The sequence below is a fragment of the Ambystoma mexicanum genome, chromosome 1q (assembly GCF_040938575.1).
Source record: "Ambystoma mexicanum isolate Mex_15411 chromosome 1q, UKY_AmexF1_1, whole genome shotgun sequence".
In the NCBI taxonomy this organism is placed as follows: Eukaryota; Metazoa; Chordata; class Amphibia; order Caudata; family Ambystomatidae; genus Ambystoma; species Ambystoma mexicanum.
This window is the reverse complement of record NC_090922.1, coordinates 492,064,305-492,077,287: the sequence shown is the minus strand read 5'-3', so window position 1 is coordinate 492,077,287 and position 12,983 is coordinate 492,064,305.

Here is a 12,983-nt window from a genome sequence, read left to right as displayed (position 1 = left end):
GAGCAAGTACATTGCTTTGCGTACAGTTATTTGGCGACCGACTTTGTAGTGAGGTACTCGCAGCAGCATGTTTTGTACTCTCTCGTTTTAGGGGAAATTCAGTTCCTCTTTTGTCTTTAGAATAGCCCATAGAAATTGTTTTATTTGTCTAGGGACTTAGCTTGATATCTTTTTGTTGATGGAAAAGCCCAGATTGAAAAGAAGGTCTATTGTCTTTTGAGTATTTTGTTGGCAAATTTGAGGAGATTCCCTGTTAATTAGTCATCCACATAAGGGTATACTGGGATGGACTTTCTGCGCAGGTGTGCTTCCACCACCACCAGTACCTTGGTGAATACTCTTGGTGCTGAGGCAATGCCGAAGGGGAGTACCTTGAACTGGTAGTGAACTCCCACTATCTTGAAGCACAGATATTTTCTGTGCGCAGGGAGCATTGAAATATGAAAATATGCATCTTTCATATGCAATGTTGCCATGTAATCCCCATTCGTTTTAGGAGTGGAATCTCCCCCTCAAGCGGGGTCATGCGAAACCTTTGGGGTTTGACATATTTGTTCACAGGCCGCAGAACTAGTACTGGGCGCATGGAAAGGTCATTCTTTGGCACAGTACGTTGAATAAATACCCTTGTTTACCTGATTTGCTGGAACGATCTATATGCGTCCTTTTCCAGCAGTGCCTTTACTTCTTCCAACAGTATTTGTTTTTCTTCTGTTGTCATTTTCCTTTGTCTCGGCGGGTGGTAGGGTGGTTTTTGTAACAGCTCAATTCCCACCTGTCACGGTGGACAACACCCACTTATCTGACGTTATCCCCTCCCATGCGTGGGAGAAGTGTGAAATTCTGCCTCCTACTGGAGTGGCATGGGAGGGGACCTGAAGCGGGGCATCATTATTTGGGAGAGGTGGAGCCTCTCCCAGGTAAGGTTCTTCCCTTCTATTTCCTCATTTAAAATTGGGAGCAGAACCTTGACCTTGCGATTGGCCCCAAGACAAGGACTGTTCACCTTGAGTGTAGCCCATGGAATGTTGAGCACCCTGAACCCAAAACCTTCTAGAGTTTGAGGAACCCCGTTGAACATAGGGCTTGTTTGTCAATTGGCCAAGGGATTTGAGCGTCGTATTCGTCCTTAGCACTCTTAAGGGCGTCTTCAACGACCTTCCTTTGCACAACACTATTATACTGGCAAGAAAGTGAGGATAACTAGTTGTCTCAGCTCATTACTGTTGCAACAACATGAAGAACCAGACGTTATTATCCAAGCCTTCATGCTCTGTACACTTATCATGCCTCTCCCCAGTAACTACTGCTATTCCATAGGTCTGTGCCATGTCTATGTTAATGTGCCCCCTTCCATTTACTGCCTCCCACTTAAACATGCTCATCAATCGGCCTCGGCTTTCTTTCAACCTCTTTAATGGTTCAGACACAAGAATTAAGATTGCTCAAAAGCCTTTAAAAATGTTACATTATGACAGTTTCATAATTGGATACCTTACTTTTATTGTTTCAAAATATTAAGCTATAAGTCAACCAGGACAGCATAGTCAAATACTTGCAAGAGAATAGTCACACCTTTTCTCCAGAGTCACTCCTATTATGAGAGTAAAATATAGGATGTAAGCATAGGAGGGGTCGACCAGTTGAACACTGCCATATGCTGTTCGCTTGGGGAATTTCAATTCTATCACAGAGCTTCACTGTGAAGTAGTAGATGTGATTACACACTGAGCCACAATACGAGTTAGGCAGTAATTCTGCGATAAATTAGTGGAAAATGAATTAGTGTTACCGCCACTTGATCAGGAAGAATTTCAGCCTGATTACAAGTGGTGGTGGTGTAATTCCCCATTCATTGGATGTAATGGGGCTTTCTTTGTGGAATTACCGTGGCAGAATTCTGCCAAATCTGCTGATTTTTTGGCGTTGAGTGGGAAGATTTTGCTCCAGGGTTTTGCTGGAGATAAAACCTCCATTGAAAGCTGAAAGTCATAATTTGGCATAGTAGTAAAATTGGGGATAACTCAGTTACTGACAATTTTATCACTTACCACCCAAATCGTAATTAGGCCCGCTGTCCTGTGATGGACTTAAAACTCCCCAACGATTTACACTGCAGAGACATCATTGTTACACTCGCTATCTCTGTGAGAACGTTCACACACCATTCCTCTGGGGACTTCAGTGTAATCACACATTATTCCTGTGGGGCGGGGACTTCAATTTGATGACATACCATTGCTGTGCGGACCTCAATTTGATGACACACCACTACTGTGGGGACTTCAAAATCATCACACACTATCCCTCCGGGTACTTCATACCATCCCACACCATGCCGGTGGCAGCTTGAGTATAAACTAGCATTAGCCTTCTGTTGAATTTAGTATCATCCCACACAAGCAAGATAAGACATTTCAATATATTCTCAATTTATTTTTCAATGTTGCGAGGATACCTTCAGTATAATCATACACCTTCTGTATCATCACAATCTATTCCTCATCAGACTTTAACATCGTGAACGCTACAAAACATTTTGAAATGTCAATGTAACAGCACACCTCCTCACACACACTGAATAAAGAAGCAGCCCAATTCACAAAGGGCATCGGAATTAACGCATCTTAAATGTGCTCATTCAGATGCTCTTTTTGTACCCCTTTCTGAATTCACATGCTTTTAAATGCCCTGAAACAAAGGCGTTCCCACTGTGCCATTTGAAACAGGTGCAGGTGGAGGCAATAATCATGTAGGGTAATTTCGTACCCTGTCATAATTTTTCTTTAGAAGTGTGACAATTGCGGGTTAAACCGCTGCATTCACACTAGCATTTCAGCCCCTGAAACTGGGATGAACTGCTTTTCTGTGTCTTTTCATTGTGAGAAACCAAAGGGTGTCTCACTTTCTAAACCCTGTGGGTCTCTTGCTCAGGTGGCCAGATCACAGACATCACCTTTGGGTCCAGACACTGGGGGTGCAGGAGGATCACCTGGGTGAGGGGTCCTCAGGGAGTGGGGGTGAGACATCTGACGGGGATAAGCGGTATCCCACTTTTTCCTTTACCACTACCCAATCCTATGTCATAGGATATGCCCACCTCCCATGTGATAAACCTGATGGTGTCTCACCCTCTAGTCCCCAGAGATCTGTCACCCAAGTGACCAGGACATTGCCATGGCTATTGAATCCAGTGCCTGGGGGTGGACCATTGGGGGAGGATCACCTCGATGAGGGATGTTCAGAGAGTGGAAGTGGGACATGTTAAGTATGAACATCCGGACAACCGCAAGTTAAAGGAACTGCTTATTTTAAGTTATATTTATAATGAAAGGGCCTCCAGCTGCATAACACTACAACCAGGCACACAGGAAAGCAGCAACAGATTCACTTGGAATGCCAACAAAAGTAAACAGCAGCATCATAGCCAAATGGAATGTTCTCTTACAGTATGACATACCTCCATTCCAGGCTACATTGAATAGGCAGGGCTGTATTCTTTCCATGGCAATACTTGCTTTCCATTGTTATTGAACACAACATTTATCTTGCTTATATTTCTATATCTTGAACCTACATCTTAATTGACATATATATATGCCTCATAAAAGCTACACCATAACACATCTCCCTCCTTTATTTTATTCCAAAAACATCATCCACCCCTTTTCACAAAAGCAACACGATTCAAGTTCCACACTTGTCCTCCCACTACCCGAATCGCTCCACGCAGCACAGCAATTCCCTTTACAGGATCGGAATATAGTGCTTCTCCTTTCTTCTTCAACACCCCTTTCTTTATCCTCACCATGTCTCCACATTCAATTCTCAGTTTTCTTCCCTCTCCTTGCATTCTCACGCGCTCTCCATTCCTTCTTTTTCTTTTTCAAATCTTTGCTCACACCATCTACCACATAATCACTTTCTCTTCTTCTTCCCAACCATGGAGGACTGACCACCGTGTTTGGTTTACGTCCTCTCATTAACTTGAAAGGGGTTATTCCCGTAAATGAATGAAGTGACATGCGCAGACCAAAAATCCTGTCCTGGATTGCAACTTTTCTATCACATCCTGTTTCAGTTGCCATCCTAATTCTTTCCATGATACATCTATTCATTCTTTCTACACACCCATTCGTCTCCGGGTGATATAACGCAGTCCTCTTGTGTTTGATTCCAGCCTCTTTGACATATTTTGCAAAACATCCACCAACAAATTGAGGACCATTGTCAGTCAGAATGCTTTCAGGGACACCTTCCCTAGCAAATATCTGTTGTAACTCCTTTACTAAGGCCTCTCCGGTGGTCTCCCTTACTATACTAAACTCACACCAGCGCGAAAATAGATCAACTAGAACAAAGATAAATTTTCCTCTTCCATACCCTAAATCAACTGGGCCCAGGATATCCACTGTCACATCTCTCCAAACTCCACCTGGTACTTCTACCTCTACCAGGGGTTGTTGTCTAGCCACTTCTCCTTTTCCAATCTTAGTACATATAGAAAGAAGACTGGCTGAGTGTCCTATGTCCCTATCAAATCCAGGCCACCAATACTTGTTACGTAAAACACTTTTTGTTCTGCTAATGCCAATGTGTCCTACATGAGCTAAATCAGTAATTCTGTTTCGTAACATTCTGGGAACCACAGCACGCTCCCATCTGAATAAAATACCACCTACCACACTTAGTTCATTCCTGACCTCCCAAAATGGGACGGTATCTTCTTTCAATTCTGTTTTCTTGGGCCAATCACCCAAATCCACATATGTAAAAACCAACTTTAAACACTCGTCCTTGTCCATTTCCTCCAACCATTCTTCCTTGAACACTATGCCCTCAGTATTAATGAAAACCATTTCCATTTCCACATTCTCACCATATGAATCATTTTCATTCTCTTGTTTCCTTAACCTTGACAAACTATCTGCTAGTATGTTTTCTTTACCCGGAATTACTTTAACCACAAAACTGTGACATTGCATACGGGTAATCCATCCGGCAACCCTCCTGGACACCTTATCTAGGCCTTTATTCTCTAAAATTTCTTTAAGTGGTTTATGATCAGTGCACAACATAAAACATGTTCCCCATATAAAATTTCTGAATTTCTCCATGGCCCAATAACAGGCTAAAGCCTCTTTTTCAAGGACAGAATACATAAATTCAGCTCCTCTTAATCCTCGAGATGCATGTGCTATAATCTCTTCCTTTCCCTTATCATCCACTTGAGACAACACTGCACCAATCCACATTTCGGATGCATCAACAGTGACTTTACTCTGGCGGTACGTATCAAACTGTTCTAATGGTTGTGCTAAATCTATTTCCTTCTTCAATCTGACAAATTCACTCTCACATTTGGACGACCAGACAAACTCACTTCCTTTCTTCAGCAGTTTTCTCAATTCAGTCACCTTACTAGCATAGTTGTGTACAAACTTCTGATAAAATTCAGTCATCCCTAGGAATGATCTCAATTGTGCTTTGTCCTCTGGGCTTCTGATATCTTTTATGGCACTTACCAAACTCTCTTTTGGCTTTAAACCATCTGCCGATATTTCATGGCCTAAATATTCAACTTTAGAAACACCAAATTTACATTTTCCTTCCCTTAACACTATGCCATTCTTTTCAAATATCTCCAAAACTCTATGGAGTGTGTTATTGTGTTCCTCTTCACACAAATCAACACATCATCCTGAAAACAATATACACCTCTGATTTTTCCAACCAATCTGTCCATGACCTTTTGAAAAACTGCAGCAGCAGATACAAGTCCAAAAGGCATGCGTTTGAACTGGAAAACTCCCTCATGAGTGACAAATGCTGTGAGCTTTCTGCATCGTTCTTCCAATTCTACTTGATGGTAAGCGGAAGCCATGTCTAATTTTGAGAATACCTTTCCTTGCCCAATTCTCGAAAGCATCTCTGACAGATTAGGTAGAGGATGGCGATCTACCAACACACACTTATTGAGTTGACGTACGTCCACACACAAGCGGAGCTCACCTGAGCTCTTCTTAACTACCACTAGTGGAGAAGTCCAGTCTACCCCTCCTGTTCTTTCAATAACATATAGTATCAACAATTTCGCCAGCTCCTCTTTAACTCCTTCTCTAATTGCCAAAGGTACTGGCCTCAATTTTGCAACCACAGGGATACTCCCTTTCCTTAACAAGATTTGATGCTGTATACCTTTAATCTTTCCAATGCCCTCTTTAAATACTTTGGGGTGTTTACTGATGATTGATTCATTCACTTGCAACACTTGTTCAGGACTATTGGGATCTAACTTGATCTTCAATTTCTTTTGTTCCCTCCACCACAGTAGAGTAAGACCTCTTTTGGTTACATACATGTTCCCTTCACATTCCCTGTCTTTAAATTGAAAGTGATTCTTACTATACCCCAAGAGATCAATGGGGTCCTGATTGTAGCCACCAGGCCTAATATCAGGTTTAAAAAGTCCTCGTACATCCCCTTTCACTACTCTTTCAAACACTTCCTTGGACAAGAGTGTTATTTTTGATCCTGAATCTGCCATCATCCATACTTCTTTACCATCCACTTTAACATTTGCATAAGGGCGCTCACATTCATCATCTTCATTATCCACATCATCAACTGCATTAATGGTATCAGCGATGGTGTTAACAATAACATTTTCCACTGGAAGTTCATTCTCATCATCAGAAGACTTCTGTCCCTCATCCTCAGTAACATATAGGACTTTTTCTTGAGTGTGTTGATCCAAAATGGAATGTTCTCTTACAGTATGACATACCTCCATTCCAGGCTACATTGAATAGATAGGGCTGTATTCTTTCCATGGTAATACTTGCTTTCCATTGTTATTGAACATAACATTTAACTTGCATATATTTCTATATCTTGAACCTACATCTTAATTGACATATATATATATATATATATATATATATATATATATATATATATATATATATATATATATATATATATATATATATATATATATATATATATATATGCCTCATAAAAGCTACACCATAACAGGACACCCAAAGGGTGAGACATGGTATGCCTTCCTTATACCTTTTCCCCATCCTACTACGTAGGATACTTAGAAGCTCTACCCCCCTTTACAACACAAACACTTTCTTACACTGTGACAAACAACGGACTAAAACCAGACCCGTTTAACTGACATGTCCCAACACAATGGTCAGGCAGAGTCAGGCCATTGCCACTAATCACACACACCTGACTGCCCCTTCCCTTCCCCACAGGGATAAAAGACAGAGCACAAGAACATACTTTGGAGCAAGGCAGAACGCACAAGGACGCAGCTATTCCCGACTGGCAGTTCAAACGGAGAAGAAAGGCGGCGAGACCTGAAAGGAGGACGAGGAAGGACTTGCCCATGTCCTTTTCAACTTAGCCATGCAAAACCTCTGAAAGGACAATCATAAGACTGGGAAGTCCAGCTGGAGTGTGGTGACAGGTGTCAATGGCACACAAGACCCTCCCGCGTTGATAGCGAAAGCGGGGAGCAGCGCAGGCTACCGTGGTGCTGTCCTTGACTCCCGAAATCAGAAACTGAAGCAAATTCAGAGAAGCCGGTGAGTCAAACAAAAGTAATAATAAACCAAACTGTGCGGGGCCCAAGCAGCAACACTGTGTGAACAAAGAACTTGTGTTTATGAACTTTAGAGAAAACCCAGTAAAGGTCCAGATACAGAGTGGTCCGGCGCTATGTGGGCGCCCATTCGAAGGACTCTGGCTGGGACCTTTTTGTGTTGAAACTACAAATACCAAGAGGCATTGGGAAAGGCTGGCGTGAGGTGTCAAGCTGGTCATACAAGGGTTAAGCAAAACCCCTTGTACACTCGAAAGTCATTGACACGTGGAGAAGGCAAGTGAATTGTGTTAATAGAATTGTGTTTGAATGGGTATGTGAACCCGACGGAGGAGGGATTCCAGGAGAAAACTGAGGGAAGTAAATCCTGCATTGTGATAAAGCAAAGTGAACTGTGATATTGGCAAACGTGAACCCGGCTGAAGGATGCCTGCGAATTGGGGTAAACAGTGCTACCCCGTGAACATTGTGTTGACAAGAGTGAACTTGTCCACAGTGAATGACTGTTTAAAAATACATTGAGATTCTTGAATGTTATGTTTGAATGAAAGGCCGTAGTGAACTCGAAGGAGAGAGGCTAACACAAAGAGGGATCGAAGCATGGTTGAGGGAGATCCAAAGGCGAAGAGTAATCACCCAACGTGAAGATTTACTAAAATAGCTTTTGTTTTTGTTGTTTATGGCTCATCGGGTCCTCTGAGGCAAGAGACTGTGTGAAAGAGACTTGCCCACAGAAGGCTCTAATAATTTGGAAACAAACGTTAAGCTCATGCTGGAGAAGCCCAGCAGTGTGCTGTGCTGAAGAGTCCCGCCTTGTCCAGTGCTAAAAAAGTGGGGAAGGGAGACTCCGGCTATACCATCCTGACTTATCATTTTGAGAACAATTTCTTTTCTTGTGAACACTGTCCCACACTCTTTTGTAGCAGAGCGGTAAGGATTGGAAATAGTTTTTATTTTTTAGCATAGGCCCTTTTTCTTTGATTAAGACACCACTAGGATAGTATTATTATTATTTGATGGTCGTAGCTTGCTCCCATCTTAGATTTAGGTTTAGATTAGGTGTTTATCTCACCCATTTGTACAGTTTAATAAACACCCTTGAACTGTGATCACTTGTGTCTGTCTTATCTTGATACCATGCCTTCCCCCTACACCCAACCCACCCCCCCCATTTCCTACATGAACACTGAGCCGAGGTAGAGGAGAGCTAAGAGCAAATATGCCTATACATTGCATTGGACATGTCGCACTAATACTGTCAGGCAATGTCAGCCACTTGACCGTGATTGCCTACACCTGAGGCCTATTAACACTCCCCACACGGTTAAAAAATAGATCTGTAATGGCAAGAATCCCACATTTGCAAATTAGGAAATGCCTCATCATTTGATGAGTACCTTTCTGAGTGGAAGATGGTTAAACAAAAAGCTATATGTTGTGGCTGAACTTTTGAGCAAAGGAGCATAAAGATAACAAAGCTAGCAATAGCTGGCAAATGACGTGAAAACGTATGCATTAGATACCAATACCTGGCCAATGCTGTAAGCTTATCGATTCTCTTTACGTTATAGCACATCCTCAAATATACTGTGAGTTCTGAGTAATGTCATGGAAATACCATGCGTATGTGATGGCTCATCATAAAGCATTGGAATGGAAACAAACCCTTTTTTTTAAAACTCTATTATATTGATCATCAGTAGTCAACTGCCATGTGAGAGTTGTTTCTAGTCCATTACCAAGTATGAAACAGTTGTCTTCTTTCACACACAGTTCTTCTGTGAATGTTGTGGGTTGATTTCTTCAGTTCACACACTTTGGCTTGTGGCTCGGTTCACACATTCAACTTTACATTGTTTTGTGGACACATTGTTACATGTACTATGGTTCTCAGAATTCAGTGTCATGCCTCTCTTTCTCTCACAATGTCTACCTCTACAGTCCGCTGTTTCGCACAGTCTCTTCTCTAGGTGGACGCAAACACCTGCACAGGCCTTATTGGTACTGATGCCGGTGTGTATGAATGATGGCAAGAAAACATTGCTCAACATTTCTGGGAACCATATCTACAGACCATTAATATTGCCACTAATAGAGAAAAGAATCAGTCTCTAAGTCAATCTGCCAAGCTCATTTTACCACAGTTGGCCACTGAGCACAAACATATTCTGTGCATTCTGTTGGATTGTTCAAAGAGACGTTTTCTGCATGATAGAATAGCTGTTGTACTGACAATAAATGTATTGGTTATTAAGAGATCGTGTTGCACTTTGCATGCCCACTTTTAAAGCATTCTCAGTAAATTAGCACTCTCTAGAAAATGGGTGGCAAATCAGGTAGCACAGTTGAAACCACTAATCCATGCCCTTGTTCCACACTTCCGTCCTGTGCTGCGTCTCGGGTACTTTGCCTTCCTGCCATCCCTGACTCTGCTCTGCCTCTCAGATCACCTCTCCGGTCCTGCCCACTGCACCTGTGGGCTGTGCAGCCCACTGCTTCCCCACCAACTAGCTAGTTGTCTGATTGGCTCACAACTCGCCCCCACCTGAAGTACACTGCCAATGAAAAATAGAAATGGAAGATTGGCTTTTTACTTTAAAGTACTGTAGTTGGTCTTTACCCACACATCAAGAGTGCTTCACTTTTTATTTTTAATCACTGTTAGCACCTGAGGGCTTATCCCTGGAATGCTAATAGTAATAATACACACCTTGGCAAGCTGCATCAGCAATTATTGGCACCGACTTCTCTCAGGCCTATAACTTGGACCCCAAGTTGTTACTGGTCAATCCATCCTGTCCCCGTGGGTAGCATTACTTAAATGTACATTTACTTTTGTTCAGAAGATGGAACTAGGTATTTAGTGCACAGAACCTTTGATTTTGCGAGAACTGGGGTGGGTCTTTTCCAGAAACTGGTACAGAGGCAAGATGTAAGACGTGCAGCAGAACAAGAACCAGATCCTGATGGATGCCATACCACCTGCAGTCCATCGTGGATGAAGAAAACTGGCTATGGGTAAGCACTACTGCCTATGAGTGCTAATGTTAATTGGGAGCGCCTGCTCCATTCCAAGATGGCAACCTGATTTAACTCAGCCTTGCCTGTGTTGCCTTGAACACCCGACCTCCCTCTGCATGCCCTGGGTTGGCTCCCGTCGATACAAAATGCCCCTATTACTGGGCGCCGGCAGGCGACGCCAGCCCCCATGCAAGGGCCACTTTTAAGGCCATCAATCTCTGTCTGGCTCTGTCTGGCTCTGTCCGGCATTGGATGGCGTCCAATTAATATTATAACATACTCATGAAACGTTACCCCTATAACTACCCAATCATCATCAACAGTCCTCTACATAAAACAGAAGCCCCATCATTCTCCACCAGTAACTGCACTCGCCAAGTAAGTCTCTGCTCACCCTGCTAAATATTGTCTTTACTAAATGGCACCAGGATTCCAAAGACTCCCACCCTCTGCCTGACGAGGTGTGGCTCTTTCTTTCAGAACGCTTATAGCCGCTCTACACTCAGACCTACTTCAACTGCTGTATTTCGCATCTCGCAGACACCCCGATCTGCATATGGTCCTAACAAGCTTCTTGTTGTCATTCACAATGATTTTGTGCTGCTCAACTTCCCTGTTTCATCGGGTGCTAATCCCGCTCCAGTAGTCAGTGCATATCCAATTATGCCTCCTCAACCATTGCGGTCATCCATATCTGCCCCGCAATTGACTTAGTGACCTTTGCTTCTAGCCCTTTGTCCCGCTCTCGGAGCGTTGCTCATTACTTGCTATTATTGACCTACTCGGTCTTGTCCCTGCTTATTTGACGAAGCCCACCGCACCATGAGGAACGACTTTTGCAATGCGATGAACCCACCTGACTTTCCTTGCTTACTTGATGAAGCCCTCCGCAACATGAGTCACGGCTTCCTGCAATGTAACGGACCTTGTCTGATTTGTCCCTGTCTAGTTGATGAAGCCCCTTGTACCATGAGGCGCAGCTTTTGCAATGTGATGAACCCACTTGACTTTCCCTGTTGTATTTGTTGAAGCCCCCTGTAACATGAGGCGCAGTGTCTTGCAATATAATGAACCCACCTGACTTTTCCCTGTTTACTTGATAAAGTCCCCGCAACATGTGGCGCAGCTTCTGGCAATGTGATGGACCTTACCTAATTTGTCCCTCTCTAGTTGATGAAGCCCCCCGTACCATGAGGAGCAACTTTTACAATGCTTCAACCTAATACCTGCCACTTAACTTGGTTGTCCACTGCAATATCAGGATGTATCCCATGTAACTAACTTCTCAATCTCTTGTCAACCTGCCAGTAACCATGTTGTACCTAACTGACTACCCAAATAACACAGTCAGGTACTGTCTGTAACCCATTACCTGTGCAAACAACCATTGTAACCAATCCACTTAAGCAAAAGCGCCCTAGATGTCTCTGGGTTATGTGCGCTATATAAATGACAAAATAAATAAATAAGCATTACCAGCCTAAGTCAAGAGTCATAGTGAAAGCATACATACTATATTAGCATTTGCAGGAACAACAGCAGCAGTGCCCTAAATCAGTTCAGAGAAACAACAGCACTGCACATATACAGGAATGATGAGAGGAGCAGAGGGTCAAGCTAGCAAGGATGGCGTAGTACTACAAAAAAGTAAACAGAGGCGAGATGCTGTCTTGCAAATGGTCACGTAAAAAGGTAATGGTAACTACATAAGGATTTTGTCCATCATGCTCAGGCATTGTAAGGAACACAGTACTTAAAAACGGGACAGTCCTGCTAAATATGGGACGGCCCACCACCCTAGGCAGAGTCCCAGACACAGATGGATGAGAAACGTTACGTGCCACTCTGGCTGTTTCATCTTCTGTGAGATGGCTCTTAAGAGTCAGAGAATGCCCAGCATGGTGCGCAGCTTACACTGTGCCAAGTAAACCAAAAAGGATGATTGAACATACCTCTCTCAACTCGCCCTCATTTGGAATATTTCCCTATTGGGCTCATTTTCACCCTCATCGCAAGCCCCTAGTCATAGAGTTCAGTGTCTACGAACTCCCAGCAAACACTCCCCATCCTTCAAAAAACAGTTTACCCCTTTGATTTCAATGGGTTCACTCTCCAAAAACAACTGCGATCACCCGTCAACAACATCAGGACAAGAGGCCTCATGATCAGCTGCTTCTCAAACGGAAAGCAATATCATGCTTAATAATAAGAAAAACTGCAGGTGCGTTTGTCCTTTTTTTCGCAACATTTTTAGATGTACTGCTTGATTGCCCTGTAAATGTTGCTATAATACAACTATTCGTTTTTTAAGATGTCATAAACAGCAATCCTTTTTGGACAG